Source organism: Lygodium microphyllum, chromosome 26, assembly GCF_053477565.2.
Source record: "Lygodium microphyllum isolate KBCC chromosome 26, Lygodium_microphyllum_v1.1.10, whole genome shotgun sequence".
Classification (NCBI taxonomy): domain Eukaryota; kingdom Viridiplantae; phylum Streptophyta; class Polypodiopsida; order Schizaeales; family Lygodiaceae; genus Lygodium; species Lygodium microphyllum.
This window is the reverse complement of record NC_141160.1, coordinates 71876411-71899459: the sequence shown is the minus strand read 5'-3', so window position 1 is coordinate 71899459 and position 23049 is coordinate 71876411. Positions and strand designations below refer to the sequence as shown.

Genomic DNA, 23049 nt, shown 5'->3' with positions numbered 1-23049 from the left:
TAACATAAGGCATCGAAGGATGGAACGTGTGCATAAAAGGTTAGATTTTGTGGAGACGTGTGAACAGAGGCTAAGTGGTCTGGTGTGTTGGGCAGGGCCCATTCTAATGGGGCGGGGTCAATACCCGTACAGCTTCCGGCAGTGATGTTTTAACAACCCATTGAGCACTTCGAGAGAGGACTTCCCTCTGGGTCTCTCTCTCTCTCTCTCTATCTCTCTGTCTGACTTTTGAGTCCAATGTTATGAAATCTGCAGAATCCAGAATCTGTTCTCAAGTGTGATTGCTTTTACTCTTATGCGTGAACTTTGCCGAGTAGGTGCTTTTATCGAGTTTCGCTTTGAGAGCTAGCGAGAGAGAGAGAGAGAGAGAGAGAGAGAGAAGAGGAAGAAGAAGAAGGGGGAGGGCGAGAGAGAGAGAGAGAGAGAGCCCGAGAGCGCAGCCTGGTCTTGCAGGAGAAGCTTGTGACAGAGGTGATCTTCGAATACGCGCCTCTTACTTCAGTGATCATATGATGGGGTTGTAAGCTGCTGTTAGAGCGGCGTTGTGATATTGGCTCGGATCAATCCGATCAGGGTGCTTGGTAGAAGCAAGCTCTGTGATCCAATTGAGCCGTGCCAATATCACATCGGCCCTCCTCTCAAATACATCAAGTTTAACGAGTACGACCGCGCTGATTTCTCTCCGCATATTATTCTGAGCTCTCTCGCATCACAGACAAGGTGATCGACTCTCTCTCTCTTTCTCTCTCTCATTCTCATTCTCTTATTCTCTTATTGATATGATGCTAGCTAACTTGCTTTGCTTTTTCATGTCGTAGGCTATACATCATTAGCAGGCCAGAGCTGTCAATGATATAGCCCAGCTAGTGTCATGCCAAAACTCCAGGTACTATCACTGCCACTACGACATTATTTATTTTTATTTCTGCATAATTTCGATTTTCCAGCTCGGTACTACAGTACTGTTGTAGCAGCGACATGCCTTCTCCAGGCTTATTGCAGCTCTCTTTCTTTCGATCTCTCTCTCTATCTGAGCTCTCTCTCCACGAATATTGAGAACGCCGACGCGGCAGGAAGCTTCTAGACATGCAGCTGGTGGCTGATCCGGGAGAAGAGGCGCGTGGGTAAATATTCGCGGAAGACCTTCGTTTTGTTTTATCCTGTTCGAGAGAGAGAGAGAGAGAGAGAGAGAGAGAGAGAGAGAGAGAGAGAGAGTTTTTCATAACTCACTATTCAAGCTTAGTCTGAGGTTTCTATTTTAGGGTTGGGCACAACTCCGCAGACTTAATAGCAGCAAACGTGCATGGGTTTGCCATTGGATAAAGGATGAGGAGACAGCTAATACCGCACTACTCAGTCCTGATTTCATGTATACCCACGTCCTTCTTTCTTGCGTTACTGAGATTGCAATGGAAATTCCATCGATAGAATTGTGCGTTGGCTACACGTCCTTTGGGCTTCCGGGTCGAAATCATGACCCTGAGCTTTCACGGTCCCGTCTGCAGAAGCTCACAGCAAGTAGATGATTTGGATTTCATGCGGTTCTCATGCATGCATATTTCCCATGATACATCCTGTCCTTTTGACTCACCGCAGCATAGACAAAAACCTTATAAGTTCTCTGGGCAAATCTTCATGAGCTCAGAGCTTAACCATGCTTGACATGATCTGTCTCCCCCGCCCCCGCCCCCTCCCCGCCCCGCCCAACTCCCTTCTCCTGTCCAATGGTGCAGGTATGTCGAAAAATTTTCATTCCAATCTATTGTGTGTGTTCATCAGTGACCGGTACCTGCTATAGTAGATTGAGCAGGAGATACGCTTCAAGTCAAGTGATTGAATGACATAATTACTTTCCCTCTGTTTTCCTTCTAGAGCGATGAGGGTTTATGGTTACATACTGGCTACGGTGGTGAGGTAAAGCAAAGGAAGGGTTCTCATTTTTATGACCCTCTTCAAGTCATTCCAGATGAACATTTGTTTGTTCTGTTATCTGTACAGCAGCTAGGCCTATCCTTTCTTTTTGCAGTAAATATGTGCGACTGTGTGTTCTAGAAGTGCCTCTGTTTGGAACGCTTGCATTTTCTAGTCTTGCAACTTCTGGTTACCCTCAAGGGAGGGTAGTTGGACACCAGCTATTTTACTTACAATGCCCCTCATGTTACCTGAATAAACCAGCCAGAAGACCTAGTCAGGAGAATAGGTATGCAGTTATAAAAGAGAAAATTGGGGACCTCTCTTAAGGGGTTGTGTGAATGGATGTAGACTCATGGCTAGTTGCAACACATTTAGGTCCATGATAGATAGGCGCATTTTATGGCTGCAACGTGATGCAATTTGTGCTATGGTGTACATGGATGTTGCATGTCATTGGTTGGCTAGTGGATGAGTGGTGTAGGCCAAGCCTAGGTTGTGTTCAACCGAGTCTTTACTAAGTGCGCAAAAAAACAACATTGATGGGTGGGTGGTGAATAGGCAGATTGTCCCAAGTATATTCATACATTAATCTATAAGCATGGCCTGTGTTCGAGGGAGTCTCAAGGGGCCACATAACCAATGTTTGTAGGTGGATGCCTCCTAGAATTGAGTGTGTCTCAAGCATGACAAACATGGACCAATTTGAGACTATGGCTTGTTGTAGAACTCATCCGCTGATCCTTAATTATTTTCTCATGCTTTAATAAGAGCAAGTATTGTGGTAATACATATAGGTGTAGAAGGCAAGTGCATTGTCCGAAGTATAACTAACATAGCTATATAAGCATGGGTTTTGTCTAAGGTTCTCTCAAATGGTTGCATAACCAATACCTTTGGGTGGACATATCCTAGAATAGAGTGGATCTCAAGCATAACAAACAAGGATCTTATGGAGATTATGATTAGTTGGAGAACTAAACTATTTATCCTTGATTTGCAAACAAGTTTATAGATGTGAGATTGCTTATCCTACTCACAATATATGAATGTATATCCTACATCCTACATACAGAGTATGACCAAGTGTCACTTCTCTTTTCTAATATGCTTATCAATAAATAAATTTTTTTGTCAAGTGTACAACGTGGGAGTTGAATATTATAAGATTTGAGGTTTTGTGTATAGGTTCATCTAATCTTTTGGGAAGAAAAATTGTCACATAAAATAGAGATCCACATTATTATTATAAAGTTGTTATGCAAGAAAACAAAGAGGTCCATTTCATGATTAGCATAGTTATGCAATCTAACAAAGCTTATGCTCTATCCTAGATTGTATTCTCGAAATAGGTTGATCTTTCCCCAAATTCCCTCATCTCCAAGCTAATTGGATTATTACATGGGTAATAAGAAAATGTATTCGTATAATATTAAGTGAAATATAAATAAATATTGTGGACTCATGATAACACTTTGCTTTCCAAGGCAAACTAGTGGATCACTAAGAGATCTTGTCCATTGTTAAATTGTGTAGCTTTCTTGTGCGACTATTGATCTACCTCCTTATCCCTTTGGATTTGCAACTTCTACAATGTTATGAACATGCATGCTATTTAGTCTCTTGTATGGATTGTATATATATATTGAAGGTGGTGTTAGATGACAAAAGGTAGAGGAGTTGATGTATAACTAGTGGGACTTGTATATTTGGGTGACAAGTAGATATGAAAGACTACTGGTAGCATGTGAAATTGGAGGAAATGAGTCAAAGGACGTTTGAATGTGCATTAAGAGCATATGATCCAAACATATTGATATACATTAGGTCTCAATATTATGCTTGTTAAATGGGACAATGTTTAGGTTCATAATTATGAAGGCAACTAAAAAATGAGCATGGTCCAAGATTTTGAAGAAATTAGCTTTCCCTATGACGTAGAAAGTACATATTAGCAAGATAATTTGGGATAAAGATCCTAGGTCCCTAAAGAATGATGTTCCTTGATACTAAAACTTGTTGATACTATATGTGGTTGATGGTGGTTATACTTGTCAACTAGGTTGATACTATCCATGGTTGATAATGCACCTTGATCTCGTAGCCTTTTTAGATGGTGCATTGCAATAAATCTTGAATCTTGGTTAATACATGCAGATTATAATTTACTAATGTTAGTTGAATGCCCATCAATTCAAGATTCCATGTGATGCTCTTATGTGTTGGTGTTTCACATGGCATGTGAGTACTATCCACACCTATTACAAAAATAGAGCAAAAGCTAGTTGCATACTAACTCACTAGTCAAAAGTTAAGCTAACTTAGCATACAAAACTACTATCTAAACTACTACTTCAAGTTACTATATTTGTGTACTAATACCTAAATTACGATACCCATAAATATAAATACATAAATTTAGATTGTATTCTAGTACTTCTTAAATTAATATTTGTAACCTTAAACAAGTGCAATTGATCTAGTACAATTAAAACAATGCCTATTTATATTTGAAGTAGTTTTCATGAGACTATGTGATTGACACCAATATTGGATAGCTAAGATTTTTTAGACATGGAAACAATATAATATCGAAACTAGCATTCATGCACTAGTGTATTACATAACTAATCTTAATGTTACTAATATTGACAAACTAAGAATACTTGCTAATATCACTAAACCTACACGAAGTAACTCGCACCTATCATTTTAGTTACTAGTATGTTAGCTTAATGTATGAATCTAGTATCATCCTTCTATATGCGATGTGACCAACATTCAATAGTAAACCTACTAAAAATCATGATTTGACTAGTCACATGCTTTGATACAATAACTCCACACCTTATGGATGCTCATACGATAATCCCTCTTGATTAGATTGGTCTAAATGCCATAGGAGTGACCCAATTAGCAGTTATGATGCATGTTGTTTTATTTTTGACCAAGTACAACTTCAACTAGTTGAAATGCACTATATCTACCACAAACTTGACCTAGTAGTAAGAGTATTTGAATAACCCAACCTACCTTGAGACGCATTTCTAACACTAACTAATAACCTAAACTACTAAAGTATCATACTATATGAACCTATTCACTTTAATGCACCTTCTAGTGTGTCTACGAGTAAAGTCTCCTAGGCCTATAATGCTTGTCTTAGATAAATCACGAGGCCCCACCATTAGTGTAACCATAGTTTGTCCTTATTACCACTCATTTTCGTAAGAAAGCTACATTTTCCATTTTGGCTCTAACATATTTGATTATTGGTGCTTTATGTGAGTTTTTTCTACATTGCTACTATAAGTGAATAATTTGTATATTATTGCTACAAAATATGCCTACTTAATACAATGACTTGTTATATTGACTCACGGAGAGATGTAAAAATGCATGTTGAAGTTTAATTATTCCATGTTTATGCAATGGGGCTATTGTCAAATGCTATATTAACATGTGTTGTGTATTCATCAATCAATATGGAACATTTTTATTTGTGCGTCCTAGATTTAGTATTTATACTTATTAGTGTATAGTATATGGTAGTCGATAACTTGATGTAATATGTTGGAACATTATTACGGGGTAAATTTATTATTTATCTACATTATTGCATGATTAAAAATACAATGTAATATTTTATATAAGCTTGTGGACAAGCATTTGCTATGTACAAATTGTTAGGGAGACCATTATTATGGGTGAACATGTTGTCAATGAGTTGTCAAGCTCTACTTGATTGACAATAATAATTTTATATAAATGCATTAAGTTGCATTAAATATTAGTGAGCAAATATCCACATAAATCTAGAAGCATTATACAAAAGGTTATATGTAATATTAAATATGGTTAGGGTTAGATAACTTGCCCAAAATGGCAACAATCCCTTCTAAACTTTGAACAACAGAATTAGCCACACCAAATTGATTGAACTTCCTTCTCTCAAACAAACAATCATTTGTAATAGGCCAAGTTTTCTTAATGATAATAGTTCTCAATAGGTCCCAAATTTTCCTACTCTTTGTCCAAATTATCCCCATCTCCAAGTATGAGCTATTTCCAAGCACCCACATTTTTGCGAAGCTTTTGGGCTCTTACTGCTCCAATTTGACAATGCCATTGATGAGGGAGATGGGTTGTTTTAGCGATATGCAAGCCACACCTCCTTGCATGATGGTTGCACATATCTACTCCATTGCATGATGTTTCATATTGTTACATTTAGAAATCAATTGGATGTAGTGATAAAAATGTCAATCATCAATGACACTATTTTTTGCAAAAACCTTTTCATCTAGCATTGATGGATTTCCATCTAGTAAGAAATGACAATGTCTTTCTTAGCCTATGTAGAGCTTTTTGATAATTGAAGTATAACTTATTTGTTATCATCCTTAATAGTAAACCTAATGACAAAGGTGATTATCAATATAGTTGAACATAAACTTTGATTGGCTATATTAGATAGGAGATGCCTAGTCTCATGATCTTGCTACAAATATCTAAATGACAAAATAAACCGATAGTTATGACATGCTTGTCATTGCTTTTAACTATCTTCTTTTTTATATTTATTGATTCTTAGTTCGATAAGTATGTTATTTATCAATGATTCCTTCTCTCAAGCCATCGAATAAATAGCATCTCTTGTGCAAATATAGTGCACATTCGGGTGAAGGGGCTAGTAAAGTGAGACCCCCCAAAGTGACACTCCAATTTAGGCAAATTTTTGCATAAAAGATGTAGCTTTTTAGCCACTTAATGTTATGTTTTAAAAATTTTCATCTTATACGTGGGATTCATGTGAGTTGAATAACTAAGGCATATGAATTTTTCATATTTGGGACTTCGAAAATCCTTAAAAGAATGTTTCTCGAGTGTTACTCTATTGGTCTCTTATGGTTTACACTTTTGTGACCCCTTCATTTATAACTAGGTTTACTTGATAAAAATTTCAGAATGGTTCAAAATATATATTTTTGAGTTTTATATGATATGTATGGTTTGGCTATTAAAAAATATTGATTTAACTCGCTTGGGAAAAAGAGTTATAATGGCTTGTTTTTACATGACACTATTGGTTTATTTTCCTTACTCTATTCAACTCTATCAATTGGTGGTGTATATGGTGAAGATTGTGTTTATAAGTATACTTGATAACCTTTACTAGGAGTCCAGTTAAATTAAATACAATTTCCTTACCTTTATGTAGAGGTGTTGGTACAATCATCGGTGGTTGTATAATGGCCTCAACAAGCCCTCAACAACGGGTCATGGGATGGAACTCTTATTCGTTTAAGAGCTTTTACTTGCCTTGGCTTAGATGTCTCATTCTCTTGTTCCAAGCTAATCTCTCTCTCTCTCTCTCTCTCTCTCTCTCTCTCTCTCTCTCTCTCTCTCTCTCTCTCTCTCTCTCTCTGTCTTTGCCCCCCCACATTAAAGATGAGTAAAAATGAGAAGTCAAAAGATTCACATATTCAATACCTTCTTATTATAGTCCATTGTCAAAGGAAGAAGTAGATAATCACATGATTCAAGTGTGTGCTTCTTGCAAGATAAGCCTTTAATTCATTGTTGCCATGTTTTCCTCTAAATCATAAAGAGATAATAGATAAGCAAGAGAGAAGAGGCTTCTCCATAACAATCTTTGATTCTCTCATCCTCTTTCAAACTCTCAATTGGATATGGATGCCTCAAGTTGCATGCCATACAATAATGAGAAAGAAGATGAGGAATAGATGAATAGAAGGCAAGAGAGGGCTTTACTATCCAAGTCTCTTACATACTCACTCTCAACTTCTCTCTCTCTCTCTCTCTCTCTCTCTCTCTCTCTCTCTCTCTCTCTCTCTCTCTCTCTCTCTCTCCCATGGTGGAAACTAAAGGAGAATAAAACTTAAACTCACAAATTTATGCACACAACAATTTTCAACTTTTATACATTAGGGTTAAATTTAGGGTTTCTTATCTGAATTGGGATTAGGACTAGGGTTTTTTACTTGAAGAGGAGCTCTATACTTTGCTTTGTGTTGCTTGATCAATCCTCTCGTCTTTTGTATGTAACTTAACAATGTCTTTGAAGTACATTAGTATTACTTATTACATCATACCTTCTTTCTTTCATAAGTTGGATCAATAGAGAATGAATGTACATCAATGTTAATGGTATATGTGTTCATACATTTTGTTTACTTACATCCCAAATGTGTCCTCCTTGGAGGGGTGGCTAACTTAATTGTGTAGTGGTGATGTGCTTATGCACATGTAATTGGAGATGGATTTAATACCAAACTACAAAAGTTTCTTGGATTGTGTTTATGTTTGAGGATCTAGTTGGTGGTAAGGTGGTGGTGCAATGTGATACTTAGGGTGATAGGCTTATTGAGCATGTTTGAGGAGCCTTTACTATGATGTGCCTTGACTTTGTGAGGTGGGAAAAGAAGAGGGCTAGGGGGTTAGAGGTAGAGCTAGCCATGCAAGAGAAATAGGAATAATTGGCTGCTACTAGTTTGGAACTGTTATGGTTGAAACTTACAGCCCTAAATCAGCCCAAAAATATCTTCAAGAAACACCTTTGTTAATAGCTCAAGCTCTCGTAACATAAGACTACTTAGAGCACCTAGTTGCAAGTACAATGTTCCATGTCAAAGCCAATAGAATAAAAGATAATCTTCTTGCCCACAAGATGATAACGAGGACTACCTATATCAGTCCAAATAGTTTACATAAATCATCCAACATAGCACTTCCATTCTTCTTGTAGCTCTTGTGAGAATTGATTTTTTAGTTTTTTGTAGCCCTATAAAGTTTCCCTCAATTATCCTTGTGCTTTGCAAATCTCTTGGAGCTCTTTTATTAAAGTGAAAGACTTTGATCTCTCTTATTTTGCTTGGACTATTTACCTAGAGTAGTACTATCTCTCTAGCTTCCTCATGTTTGGATTGCCATTCCGCCATTGCTAACACTTTGGCCCTCAACTCTTCTTGATTTCTTTCTGTTTCCTCTAGTTGTTACTTTGTGTAGAATGTTGTATGTACCTTTGGTGCTATGCTCTTTCTTCTTTTAGCGTCTCACATGAATTTCTAATGTATATAGACTACCTAGGGTGTGGGTTATTTTGTTGGGGTGATTTGAATGATTTGTAGTTGATGCAATAGATTGCTCTACTGAGGATGAGATTATCTTTTTTTTTTGGATTTTATCATTTTAATTGTTCACTTTCTTTTGCCTCACTTTTATTGTTGTTAGGAGTTCTTGTATGTAGCTCTAGATTGTGCTTATGGGAGGTTCTTCTACCGCATTTTCCCATTTCTTTAGTAGAGTTCTCTACTTGCCTACTTTTAATCAATTTTACGTCAAATCATTGTGCTAATGATTCCTCTTTCATTAACATGTCTTCTTCAAAATGCATTTGTAAAGTCGGAAGGGTGTCCTTGTGCTCTTTAGCTCATGTAGCGTCCATGTCTTAGAATTTCTTCTTGTAAACTTCTTTGTGTTTCTTTTCTTGAGTGGCGTCTTATTATATTATAAGATAGATCGTCTTTCTTCTTCTCTTTACTTGTTTCCTCTTAGTGATTTTCTCAAGTATCAAGTTGCTATTGTGTGGACTCCCATTGAGAAGTCTAACTTTGAGAAACTCAAGCATAACTTAGTGACAATACGTATCCTAAAGCTATCCAACCTAAGACGACAAGAGTTCAAAGTTGTAATCGACGCAAGTTCTCTTTGGGTTGAATGCTTATATAAGAAGTTAATCTAGTGGCTTACTCTTCAAGGAAGTCGAAGACTCCTGAGAAGAATAATGCTACGCATGATCTAGAGCTACTAGTAGTAATCCATGCTCTTAAGTTGTGGAGACATTATTTACTTGGGAATAAGTTTTCTCTAGTCACCAGCCAAAAGAGTCTCAGGTGGATCTTTAGAAAACCTATAATTGGGAGAAACTCAAGAGCGATGTACCTAAGTGCATTGTTAAGTGTTTGAGTTGCCAATGAGTAAAAGTTATGTGTCAAGATAATAGTCAATCTCTAGCTACTTGATATCCCTAAAATGAATGGGAATTTATCAGTATGGATTTCATAGTTGGGTTACCCTTAGATTCAAGGAGGATACACCTCAATCTCACTGACTGTGGATATATCGACAAAGGTTGCGTACCTTATGCCAGTCAAGACCAACTACAAGGCTTTAGATATTTCAAGTCTCTTTTTAAGAAGATCTTTAGGCTTCATTGATTGCCAAAAAGGATCATCAATGACCACGATTCTCTTTTCACTTTCTATTTCTAGAAGAGTGTGTTTGAGGCCATTTGAACATAGCTTTAATATAGTACAACTTACCATCCCCAAAATAATGGCAAAATAGAGTGGATAAAACAAGTACTTTCTTGGTTATTGTCATCGTTTACTTGGGCTTTTAGTCAAAGCTCTCTTTTTCCTTCACTTGGAGGGTTGCAATCTATACTTCTTAAAGATGGAATGCTCTTTCGTGGGTTTAAATCTCTTTGTGATGTTGGAATCCCTAGCATAAGCCATGTGATGTCATGTACACCCAACATTCATGCCATGGAGGGAACATTAGTGCAATTTGTTTTGTGCACTTTTGGCTATTTTTAGGGGTTTGATTATATTTAGGGTTTTAGTCCCCCCCAATTTCATTATTCATCATTGATCCTTTGTGATTAGCTAGCCCTTCTCATTCTCTCATCCCCTTGCTACCATTTAGTGCCTACATTGACACGTAGAGTTGCATGTTGGGGCTGACTATTGCAGTCCTATACCTTCCGCCATTGCAATCACATTGTTGCTTCTCTCTCATGTGTTTTCTCTTTGTCTTCTCTCAGTGTTCACTTTCCTCTTTCTGTTGTGCACTGTCACAGATTCATCTCACCTCCCTAGACACCCACACCCACACCCACACCCATACACACACCAAAAGCCTATAACTTTGAGTCATTATACGAATCTTTATGAAGATTTTTCGTGTATGTAGCTCTAGATTGTGCTTGTGGGAGGTTCTTCTACCATGTTTTCCATCTCTAGATTGTGCTTATGGGAGGTTCTTCTACCATGTTTTCCATTTCTTTAGTAGAGTTTTACTTGCCTTCTTTCAATCAAATTTGCCTCAAATCATTGTGCTAAAGATTCATCTTTCATTTACATGTCTTATTCAAAATGCAATTCATAAAGTTGGAAGGGTGTTCTTGTGCCCTTTAACTCATGTAGCTTCCATGTCACAGAATTTTTTATTGGATTTCTCCATTGAACTCGTGATTTCAACATTTTGGTTTTTTTTTTTTCACTTCTAAATCACTTCTTTGTATTTCTTTTCTTGAGCGGTGTCTTATTATAAGGTAGGTTATCTTTCTTATTCTCTTTGCTTGTTTTCTTGTATCTCACTTCCTTGGTTACTGTCACCGTTTACTGGGGCTTTTAGTCAAAGCTCTCTTTTTCCTTCTTCACTTGGAGAGTTGCAATCTATACTTTTTAAAGATGGAATGCTCTTTGGTGGGTTTAAATCTCTTTGTAATGTTGGAATCCCTAGCATAAGCCATGTGATGTCGGGTATACCCAACATTCATGCCATGGAGGGCACATTAGTATATTTCTTTTTGTGCCTTTTTGGCTATTTTTTAGGGGTTTGATTACATTTAGGGTTTTAGTCCCCCACTTTCATTAGCCATTATTGTTCCTTCATGATTAGCTAGCCCTTCTTATTCTCTCATCCCCTTGCTACCATCTGGTGCCCACATTGATGCGTAGAGCTATGTGTTGGGGTGGTTGACTGTTGCAGCCTTGTACCTTTAGCTATTGCAGTCACATTGTTGCTTCTCTCTTTTGTGTTCTCTTTGTCCCCTCTAGGTGTTCACTTTCCTCTTTCCATTGTGCATTCTCATAGATTTATCTTTCCCATATCTATCTTTTTGAGTTTAATTTCTCTCTTGTTCCATAGTTTGTGCAATAACCACAACCAACACCCACCTCCCCTGTGATGAACTTGCACTCGTTACGCACTCAACACAGCATAGAAAGGTAATACGATATATGAGCTCAAGGTATACTCTTGTATTATTCAATCCAAAAAGCGGGACAACATAGACACATCCCAGGACTACACCCTCGTGATGCCGCACATAAGAGGATTCACCACTGGGTATAGGGAATCACAAATAGTGTGGAAACAAGGTAGGGCTTTGAGTCACTACTACTCCCTATATAGGTGCATTCGGTAGCAACGGCATGGTATAGCTACAAAGCCCTTACACTCATCCCCGCTTAAGGAATAATGCACTTGTTATTGACTCATCCGGGGTCTTAAAACAGCTTTTCCTATCAAGTTGATCAGTGGACCGCAGGGTTTTAACACAGTCTATACTATCAGACTGCCTAGTGTCTACCGCACTAGGACTTAGGGGTCTTAACACAGCCTTTTCTAGCAAGCTAGTCAGTGTTTGCCCATCTAGACTGAATTATTGGGACTTTGTTGGATTTATTGATGTTTATCACCTTGCGGGTCCACCCTCGACTCAATTACATTTGAGGAGTGAAGGAACATTGGGGTCCATGATTGAGAACCACTTTGTTTGGGTTGGAGAGGCTCAAGGGTCGTTGGAAGGAGCAGGGGGGTTCTCCTTGAGCCAGAAGGTGAAGGCATCTTTGCGGCGTTCGTGAGCCTCCACTTCTGAGATCCAAGTGGCCTCCTTGAGTGGATGCTCGTGCCACTTGGTGAGGTATTCGGGGAAGCCTCTTTGTTCCCTGTGTAGGAGGAATGCTTCTACTTCGAAGGGACCGTTGGAATGGAGCATTGGTATGTGCCGTCCCCATTGGTTGTCTGGATAGAACTTGCGCAGAAGACGAGCATGAAACGCATTATGAACACAAACACTATCTGGCAGGTCCAGTTTGTAGGTGACTTCGTTCAGCACTTGAGTGATTCGGTAGGGTCCATAGTAGCGGTAATTGAACTTGGGAGTCATGTTCTTGGGAAGTGACATATTCTTAGAGCTGACTAGGACCATGTCTCCTTTGGTGAATAGTACGGCCTTTCTTTTCTTGTTGGCTTGCTCGGTCATGGTGATTTTGCTGTGCTCGAGGCTTTACTTAGCCGCTGCATTTCGGTCTCTCCATTTCTTCAGAAACTCTTCTACATCTTGATCTTCCACTTTGGCTGCTTCGGATGCTAAGGCCAGTGGTGTGATGACTTCTTTTCTTGTGGCTAACTCAAAGGGGGTGTACCCCATTGCCGAGTGGATGGAGCTGTTGTAGTGGAATTCCAAGACATCAAGGTACAAGGCCCAATCTTTCTGGTTCACTCGGGCATAGCTCCGGAGATAGTCTTCGATGCCTTGGTTGACGTGTTTCGTCTATCTATCTGTCTCCGGACTATGGCTAGTGGTAAGCCATGAAGTTTGAATACATGTGTGAAGAAGAGGTGTGCTACCTCCTTGGCATTTAGTGGTGGTTTGGTCGGGATGAAGTGGGCCTGCTTAGAAAAATAGTCCACCACTACAAAGATGATTGTGTATCCATGGGACTCGAGTAGTTCCACAATGAAATCCATGCTGATGACATCTTATGGGCGGTTGGGTACCGGTAATGGTTGTAGTAGTCCTGCTGATTTTGATTGTGGTGCTTTGACCAGTTGGCAAGTGGGGCAGGTTTTGATGTAGTTTATTACTTATTCCTTCATATTCGGCCAAAAGAACTGCTTTCTAAGGGCCTCCAAGGTTTTGCTTTGCCCTTTGTGTCCTCCAAGTTTGCCATCATGTATCTCATGCAGGATGAGTTTCTTCAACTCCAAATTCTTGGGAATATACAATTTTTTGCCTAAAAGTAGGATATCCTCCTCTAGGGTGTACATTCCATGTGGAGTCTTCTCTGCTTCCACATCTCTGATTATGTTGTGCATCTCTTGGTCTTGCTCTAGGGCCTCCTTGACTAGTTCGATGAAGTTGCTGCTGACCACACTGACAGCTTTCAGGTCAGCTTTTCGGCTCAAGGCATCTGCTATTTTGTTAGTGGAGTCGGGCTTGTGTTTAATCTCCAGGTCGAATTCTGCTAGGAAGTCTAGCCAGCGGGCTTGCTTTGCCGATAACTTGGGTTGTGATTGGAAGTATTGGAGGGAGATATTGTCGGTGAAGACTATTGTGTGCTTGTCTTGAACATAGTGCTTCCATTTTTTCTGAGGCAGTGGATGATTGCCAACATTTCCTTCTCATGTGTACTCTACCTTGTTTCAGCAATCGGTAAATTTCTTGGACTCATAGGCAATGGGGTGACCTTCTTGCACCAGTACACCTCCTATGCCGTAGTCAGAGGCATCTGTAGAAATTTCAAAGGGCTTGGTAAAATTCGGCACCCTTAAGACGGGAGTTTGGCTCATGCACTTCTTTATCTGCTCAAAAGCTTCTTGTTGCGCATTCCCCCATGTAAAAGGGTGATATTCTTTGGTGAGGTGGGAGAGAGGGGTTGTGATGAGGTTGTAATATTTGATGAACCTTCGGCAAAATATTGTGAAGCTGAGGAACTCCCGCACTTCTCTTACAGTTTTCAGTACAGGCCATCTTTGGACAGCTTCCACTTTCTTAAGATCCACTTTGATTCCAGCTGCTCCTACAATAAAGCCTAAGAACTCCAACTCTTTCACTGCGAATTCACATTTTTCAGGCTTGGCATATAACTGATGCTGTCGAAGTTTCTCAAAAACTCTGCATAAGTGTTGCTTGTGCTCCTCTAAGGTTTTGCTATAGACTAGGAGGTCATCTATGTAGATAATAACAAAGATATCTATCTCAGGTCTAAAGACTCCATCCATGAGGCCACAAAATGTGCCTGGCCCATTGCTTAGGCCGAATCCTAATACTAACCACTCAAAACTACCATATCGGGTGCGGTAGGCTATTTTTGGGATATCTTCTTCTGCTATGCGGATCTGATGGTATCTTGATCTAAGATCAATACGGCTAAAGTACATGGCCCCGTGCAATCTATCTAAGAGGTCTTCCACTAGGGGCATTGGGCATTTGTTTTTTATGGTGATTTTGTTAAGGGCCCTATAATCTACACAGAGTCCAAGTCCCCCATCCTTCTTCTTGACAAATAACACTGGGGCACCAAAGGGGGATTTAATAGGGCAGATGAACCCTTGTTCTTCTAGTTCATGTAGTTGCTTCTTCAATTCCAAGAACTCGGTGTGGTTCATTCGGTAGGTAGCTCGGGCCGGTGTGGCAGACCCTGGGATCAACTCAATCTTGTGATCCACATCTCCTTTGGGTGGTAGACCCTTGGGTAGCTCGGCTGGGCATTACATCTTTGAATTCTTCAAGTATTTTTGCCACTTCTGTGTTCCTGCTTTGGTGTTTGGGCTTCTTGCCATCTTCTTCTTCAATTGGTCGGATCATACATAAGTAGACCATATCTCCTTGTTTGACTGATTTTTCTACTTGCTTGGCACTACATATCATGATACACGGCCTGATAACGGTCCCTTGGATCGGTGCATTTTGGGTCTGGCCTCTTGGTTGGGTTGTAGTTGGTTTCACCATTTGGCATGACACTCTTGGCTTATTCTCCTTCATTTGCACCTTAATTGGGGTCCTGCCAGGCAGTTGCATTCTTTCGCAGGGTACTCTGACGCCTTCTCCTTGCATATCTAGCATCATTTCATTTACACCTTTATCGAACATTGCAATGACATATTTGTCATAGAATTCCAAGCCCAGTATCACTTCAAAATCATCCATGGGGATTACTAAGAAGTTGAGTTTTGCTTTCCACTTGTCAGCTTCTACTTGTACTGCAAAGACTTGTTTCACTTCCTTTGCTTCTCCTTGGGCGAATGTTACTGTTAATCCTTCTGGGGCCTTAGATAATTTCAATCCATGTTTTGCTATGCACTCTGGTGTCATGAAGTTGTGTGTGGCCCCTGTGTCCACCATGATGGGTTGGTTTCCTTCGCTCACTCGGCCTTTGATGTATAGATGGTGGACTGCCACTACTCTGGCCGCCATGCATTGGGGTCGGGTGCTGACTGTCCCTACCCTTGGGTGATCCATGCTTTCCTCACTTCCACTTGGGATTTCTTGGATACGTGGTGGTTGTGGTTCTTCTTCTCCATATGTGCTAGTCGCATTTACCCTTGATCCGCTTGATGACGCTGTATATTCTACCGAGCATCTGTTTTGGTAGTGTGGGCCCCTGCATCTGAAGCATTTGATCTCGATGGACGAGCATGGGGTCTCCACCATGATGTATTTGGTCCTGCAGGTCCATACGATGTGCTAGGGGTTGGCCTATAGTGATTGTTTCCCCATCTTCTTGCTGCTCCTCTTGGTACTAATGCGGTTTGTGACACAGCCGTTGTGGTGGTGGTGTTTTGGCTCCTTGTATTTGTGAATGACCCTCTAGGGGCATTGGGCCTTTGGTTCCATGAGTTGTTGTTGAAGTTGTTGTTGAACCTGCTTTGGTTCCTCTGGGCCGTTCTTTTGCCTTCCAGGTCCACTAGTCTTTCGGCCATTCTCATGGCTTTTGCTAAGCTTGTTGGCTCCTGTCTCTCCACATCTCTTCTAGCCCATTCTTGCATCCCAAACAAAAATCCATGTAATTTAGTGTATGTATCCATGTTTGGTAGTTGCAGCATAATCTGCCTATATTTGCTGACGTATTCTTTCATCTTCCCTTGTGTTTGTTTGAGGTTCCTCTATTCATCTCTCACTTTGAATTTTTCCATGTTTTGAATGAAGTAGTCTTTCAATTCTTCCCGGAGTTCTTCCCACGAAAAGATGATGTGGCCCTACTCTTGCTCCAGTAGGTACCAACTGACAGCGTCCTCCAAGTAAATGGCTGCCACTTTCGCCTTCCTATCTTCAGTTATTCATGAGTACTTCAAGTACCTATCCACCTCTGCGATCCATTTCTTCAGGACCAGTCCGTCTCTCTCTCCTTTGTACTTGGCTGGTTGGGGCATCTTGAATTTTCCATAGTCGTCTTCTGAACTGCCACTATCTTCCTCCTCTCTGCGGTGGTGTTTCTTCTCCTTCTTCTTGTCTTTCTTCTTGCTTCCTGCTTCTACTACCTTCTCCTTCTCTTTCCTTGTATCTTGCTCCCTCCTAGATGTCTCCTCTCTACCCATTCTATCCATCTCCTCTTGCATTTTGTGTCTTTTCTCCTCCTCTTGCTGTTGTATCACCCATTCTCTATAGCCCTGCTCCAGTTCTAGTTTATTCTTCCTTTCCTCTTCCTCTTCCTTCATCTGCATGTTCCTCAATATTGACTCCAACATGCTTGACATGCCATCTAATTGCCTTTCCAGTCCGTCCACCTTCTCTTGGGCCACTCTCCATTCTTGCCCTCTACTCTTCTTCCTCTCTTCCATTGTTGGGCGGGTGACATTCTCCCTTTCATCCTCCATGTGGTTGGTGGTGATGTCGGCGCAGGGAAGCCGTGATGAGGTCGGTGCGGGGAAGTCGCGTCTTGCCTGTGGTGGAAGTGGTCGTGCCACGGGGAAGGCGCGTCACGTCTTTAGATGGTGGGGTGTCGAGGTTGGGGCGTCACGTCGGGGGCCGACACGCCAGGGCGTCGCGATGTGGGGCGACACGATGTGGGGCGATGTGCTGTGGGTCATTACGACTTCGTTCTCTTCGGGGCACTGGATCTTCTCTTCTACTTCTGTGAGCACTCCTTCACTTCGAGCAAGAGTTGCTCTGATACCAAGTGTGATGAACCTGCACTCGTTACGCACTCAACACAATACAGAAAGGTAACACGATATATGAGTTCAAGGTATACTCTTGTATTATTCAATCCAAAAAGCGGGACAACATAGACACATCCCAGGACTACACCCTCGTGACGCCGCACATAAGAGGGTTCACCACTGGGTATAGGCAATCACACGTAGTGTGGAAACAAGGCAGGGCTTTGAGTCACTACTACTCCCTGTATAGGTGCATTCGGTAGCAATGGCATGGTATAGCTACAAAGCCCTTACACCACCACCACCACCACCACCCCCCAAACAACCAAAACACACACACGCCTCCCCCTATGCACACCGAAAACTTGTAACTTTGAGTCATTACATGAATGTTTATGAAGAAAATTTTGAGACTTTTTAATTGCTTCATTTACCACATTTGATTATCCTCAATGTTGTAATATCTTCTACTAGAATCTTGGGAATTCTTTGGTATATGGGTTAGATGTGATACATGTAAATATAATAAGAAAGACTTGAGTTATGATTTGCAAGGTTTCTTAAAATATGGCATTAAATAAAAATTTATCCTACTTTATGTCTTGTTTGTTCCACCACATGTATGAGACTGCTTAGTCTTGCTTGATTTTGCTGGCTTGTCTTCTTGTTGCCTAAATTGTAAGGTGTTGTCCCAATTGTGGAGTGAGTATGCTGCAACAAGTTTTTCATTCCTTGCTAGGATGAAGCCCAACCAAGCCAATCTTAGAGCTTAGATTGAAGGTTGTGATATAGTCTTTTGATGTCTATATTTGGGTTGGTTCGTAGATTGCTTTTGCATATGTAGTGAAGCCACATTGCTCTATCAATCTTCTCATCATATCATTTCTTTCAAGGATATTTTCTAGGCCACTTAATAATTGAAATTTCAAGACTTCAACACTCCATGTTATTAGTAAAGGGTTGAATTACTTTTATTGTTCCATGTTGAATATGATTTTGTCCTTGTTCCTTGTATTTGTAATGGCAGTTGGTCCTTGTAGCCTACCATTTGCAGATAACACAAATATTTATATGAGAACCTTTAGGTAAATTAAAAAAGTAAATTGAAAACAAATTTGAATGGAATTTGAACCTTTAACTTTATTATCATTCATTCCTTTCTTGAAGAAGAAGGATCGCAAAGCTTTCTAATATTCTAAGGTTGAGTAGAATTGTGATTGTGTATGTGGTTTGAAAAGTAACAAATTACCTCTATGTATACAAAGGTGACTATAGTTATTGGTGCATAGGGATTGGTGATGTTAGATTGTGGATATCCACTAGTTGTAAAAGCAAGGATTATATTGCAATTTTTCTAAGGCGTCAAGATTGAAAGTTTTTCATGTTAAAGAATAGAGTTATGTGATGGTGCCAGAAAGTAAGGAGGGTCCCCCAAATTGGTTAGCTATACGTAATTTCTCTTCATGTAGAATTTTGTCCAAGAGAGGGTGATATTATAGTTCTAGTGATGAATCAAGATCTCTCGAGGGGCTGATTGATTGTAGGGAGGTCATTTTACTTGTCATTAGGGTCGTATTGGAGTATGTTTATGGTGTGCTTTTGCTTGACATTTGACATAACATGACTATCATCATAGGTAATCTTGAGCTAGTATACATATCAAGTTCTTAAAAATGAAATTTGTGAGTCACCTTTCTACTTGAGCTTGGTGATCTCAAATTGATTCTCAATTTTAATGAAAGAGGTGTAAGTGGAAATGAGCCTTAGCAATTGTGCATCTTGTCCCATCAAGGTTTTTAAGATCTCTTCTAGGATTGGAATGCTTTTGAGAAAATGTGTTCGTGGTCTTTTCATGTAGTGTGAATGGGAGATGACCTTGACAATCTTGTCATTAGGAATGTCCATATCAATCATTTTGTATACTTGTGCAATAGTTTCAGATGTTGTGTCAAGCTAGATGAAGCATTTTGTGTGAGATTGGTTAGCTTGGTCGATTTTGTAATGGTTTTATAGATTTATCAATTTGTGTAAACAAGTCTTAGGCTAGTTGGGAGAAATGGCTTTGTAACACTTATTTAGTGGTGGCTCTTATCCTTGGTCTTTAAATATTTACGAAGATGCTTATTAAGCTTTGTCGTGTGATCCCCTTGTCATTGGTAGATATTTTGGGCTATGGGTGCAATAGAAACTTCTTTATGGTATATAGGTTTTGGTGCACTACTTACCTTGGCCATATCAGATGTTTACTTTTTTTGAGACAACTGAGGTAGTAGGTGATCTTGTTGTGCATTCGAGTTTGTAAATTGGTCATTGTTTGGTGGTCTTGATAGTGACCAGTGAGAGAATCATGAAACAAGTAGTTCCTCTTATACACCATTGTGGGCTTTTAGGACGTAGAATTTTTACAAATTGATGACGACTTGTAAAGCATGATTTTGGCCACTTGCTCATTACCTCTTTTTGATGATGATTGTTAGTTATTGATCTTAGAAGTGCATGGGTAACAATGGCATGTTGGAAACTTGAAGTCAGTAATTGTCATTGTAGTGTTATTGTGCCGTGAGGAGAGCCTTGGGCAGCTATTTCAATAAGGTATGTGAACATTTGCAGTTTTTCTTTTGCTTGATTTGTCTTTTGCAAATAAATGTGAGCAATGTCACTTGGATTAATTATTTGGTTTTTACTAATAAGAAGTGTTTTTCTTGGTTTGCATGGTTGGTTTACACTAGTTGATTGGTTATGATTTGTTTGCTTGTGTGTCCAATAGCTTTTGCAATAAGATGCCATTTTCCTTGCTAGTAAAAAGAAAATAAAAAATAAATGGTGGGGTTAGGCTAGTAGTTCTTTTATACCCCTTCAACCAAGCTAAAAGTAGAGATAACCCTGCTCTTGAAACCATCAAATGGATCATCTGCCAAAACATAGTTTGCTTTGCTCTCAACTTACTATTTTAATGAACGTTCTAAAATTCTTTTGTCTTTTTTAATCTTCATGTTTCATAAGAACAAAGAAGAGTAGAGGGATGATTTTAGTTTGCACCATAATCATGAGCTTACATTTTTCTAGCAACGAGTGACTATTACTTTAGTAAGGAGCAAGTTGCATATTAATGAGTATTAATTACAATTGACTAATTTTGTCCTAGAAGTAATAAGCCAATGAATTGAAATTGGAGTCTTCATTGATGGAGACATTGCCATTGACTGTTGGAGTTGTGGTTAGTCAAACTTGTAGGCATACAGAATGGATTATAAGTTTTTTCTTGGAGTCCAAACTAGTGATAGTGATGGACCTAACATGACATTATGATTTTGTAGTTTTGGACTTGTAGATTGAGTGACTTGATTGAGATGAATGGTTAAGTTGATTATGTTGTTTGAATTTCTTATACTAAGTTTGGTCTCTTACAATGGCTTTCGCATGAACATGGTGCTCATTTATGGGGGTTTGTGCATGTACCTACTGGAGTTGTGGTAAGTCAAACTTGAAGGCACATGGAATGGATTATAAGTTTTTTCTTAGAGTCCAAACTAGTGATAGTGATGGACCTAACATGACATTATGATTTTGTAGTTTTGGACACGTAGATTGAGTGACTTGATTGAGATGAATGGTTAAGTTGATTATGCTGTTTGAATTTCTTATACTAAGTTTGGTCTCTTACAATGGCTTTAACATTAACATTGTGCTCATTTATGGGGGTTTGTGCATGTAATGCCCAAGCAGATAATCTTCATTTTATATCTATTAAGTGTTGACATGTCAAGCTCCACATGAGTTGGTATCCACACATGCCTTGATGTTGTAGGACTTTATTCATTGGTATGCTAAGTGATAGACATGGAATATATATCAGTGATTTTGCAGTTGGACTATATCCATGTAGTCCACTCTTGGTTATAGCACATTGTTTGTGCCTTCTCATCTATCCTTGGGTGGGTTGATACTTAGTGATTGTATGTACATATGCTCTAGTACTTCTATATGAGTCATTTATTATATTATAGATTTTGGATCTATAAGGTTTCATGTGTTTGCAAGGTCTAAAAAAAGGATAAATTTCATTGTTGTAAGGTATTTACTCATCATCTTCTTTTTATGTTGTAACATTAGTATTACTTGCTTTTGTCCATTCACCTTTTGAATTGGATAATGCATCTTTTTTACTATCAATAAGAGAATTTCTTTTATCTAAATATAGATTCTTTTTCTAAGTTTTTGGCTTTACTTTTTATACAATTTCTTTTCCTAGACTCATATATGCAATCAAGTTGTGTATGCTTATATAAGACACCTTTCTCACAATGTAACAATCACTTATGAAGAATTCTGAATTTATTTTGCATCTAGTTTGTGTCTTGCTTATTGAATTTCTCTCATTATCATAGTGTTATGCTTACATAATGAGCACTTTCATATTTGAACCACCATGAGAGAGTGTATCTTCATATTCATGCTTGGGTTTTTAACATGGTATCAAAGTGGTTGATCATTTATAATCACTTTTCTGTTTTATTGTTAGAATGCTATTATTTAATATTTTTAATTAATCTTTTTATTTTTGATACCTACCATCACTTTGTTTAGGAGCTTTGTCAGCTCTTATGAGTTTGTGCATGTTTGTCAAGATTACGTCATTATTTTGAATATTATTGTTGTGATTTATTAGCGATATTTTAGGCACTTTATGTTAGTTGATCAATATTTAATATTGGCGAAGTAGTAGTTGTTTATGGCTTATTTTATGTCTATTTATAGTGGGACTTCTCCTTCACACTCATCATTATCATTCATTAAGTAATCTTTTTGTCGGAGAGGATTCCATGCTATAGTGACTCATTGTTGTATGTATATGGATTTACTTTTTTGAGCATTCTTTTGAGCTCTCTTCTTTGTAATGTTTTCTTTTTCTTTCATTTTTATCTTGTCTTCAACATCTTATTTTAGCACTTGTTTATGCTTCCATTGTTATACCACTTTTGACATGGTATAATGTTATAGGATCTAGGTTTGGACCATTGGTTTCTTCGTTGATCTTAGGTATTTTCTCCATGTATTGGGATCAAGCGTTAGTCAGTTATTGCTTAATGATTTGTTTATTGCCTATGCTTTTTGTGTCTGTTGCATTTAATGCCATGTTATTTGTTTGATGTAAGTTCAATTGGACTTGCATTTTTAGGCTATGAACTTGTTGCTCCATTTAGCTGCTTTAATATTTGTTATCACATGTTTTTTATATAGATTTTTTGCATTTTAGCATTCAATACTTCTCTATTGTTGGGTAACATCTTTTGATTAATTAAAAAAAAAGATTTTGGCATTGATAATATGGTATTTTTATGGTCAACATGTGAACATTGCGTGTGTATTTTTTTATTGTGTCATCTTTGCTATGTTGTTGGTCATCTTTTCTCTTTGTATACCTTCTGTTATCTTCTT

At 38.8% G+C, this 23049-nt stretch overlaps 1 long non-coding RNA gene across 2 annotated transcripts; it reads left to right on the top strand.

Annotated features, from left to right (window-relative positions):
- Positions 1–231: 231 nt before the first annotated feature.
- On the top strand, positions 232–21684 carry LOC148013397 (uncharacterized). Of its 2 annotated transcripts, XR_015688950.1 has the most exons (3): positions 232–720; positions 819–1124; positions 1263–21684. It is a non-coding gene; the product is annotated as an uncharacterized LOC148013397 (long non-coding RNA). The 2 variants fall into 2 exon arrangements; XR_015688949.1 differs by lacking the exon at positions 1263–21684 and having other exon boundaries at positions 819–1233.
- The last annotated feature ends 1365 nt before the right edge of the window (positions 21685–23049 follow it).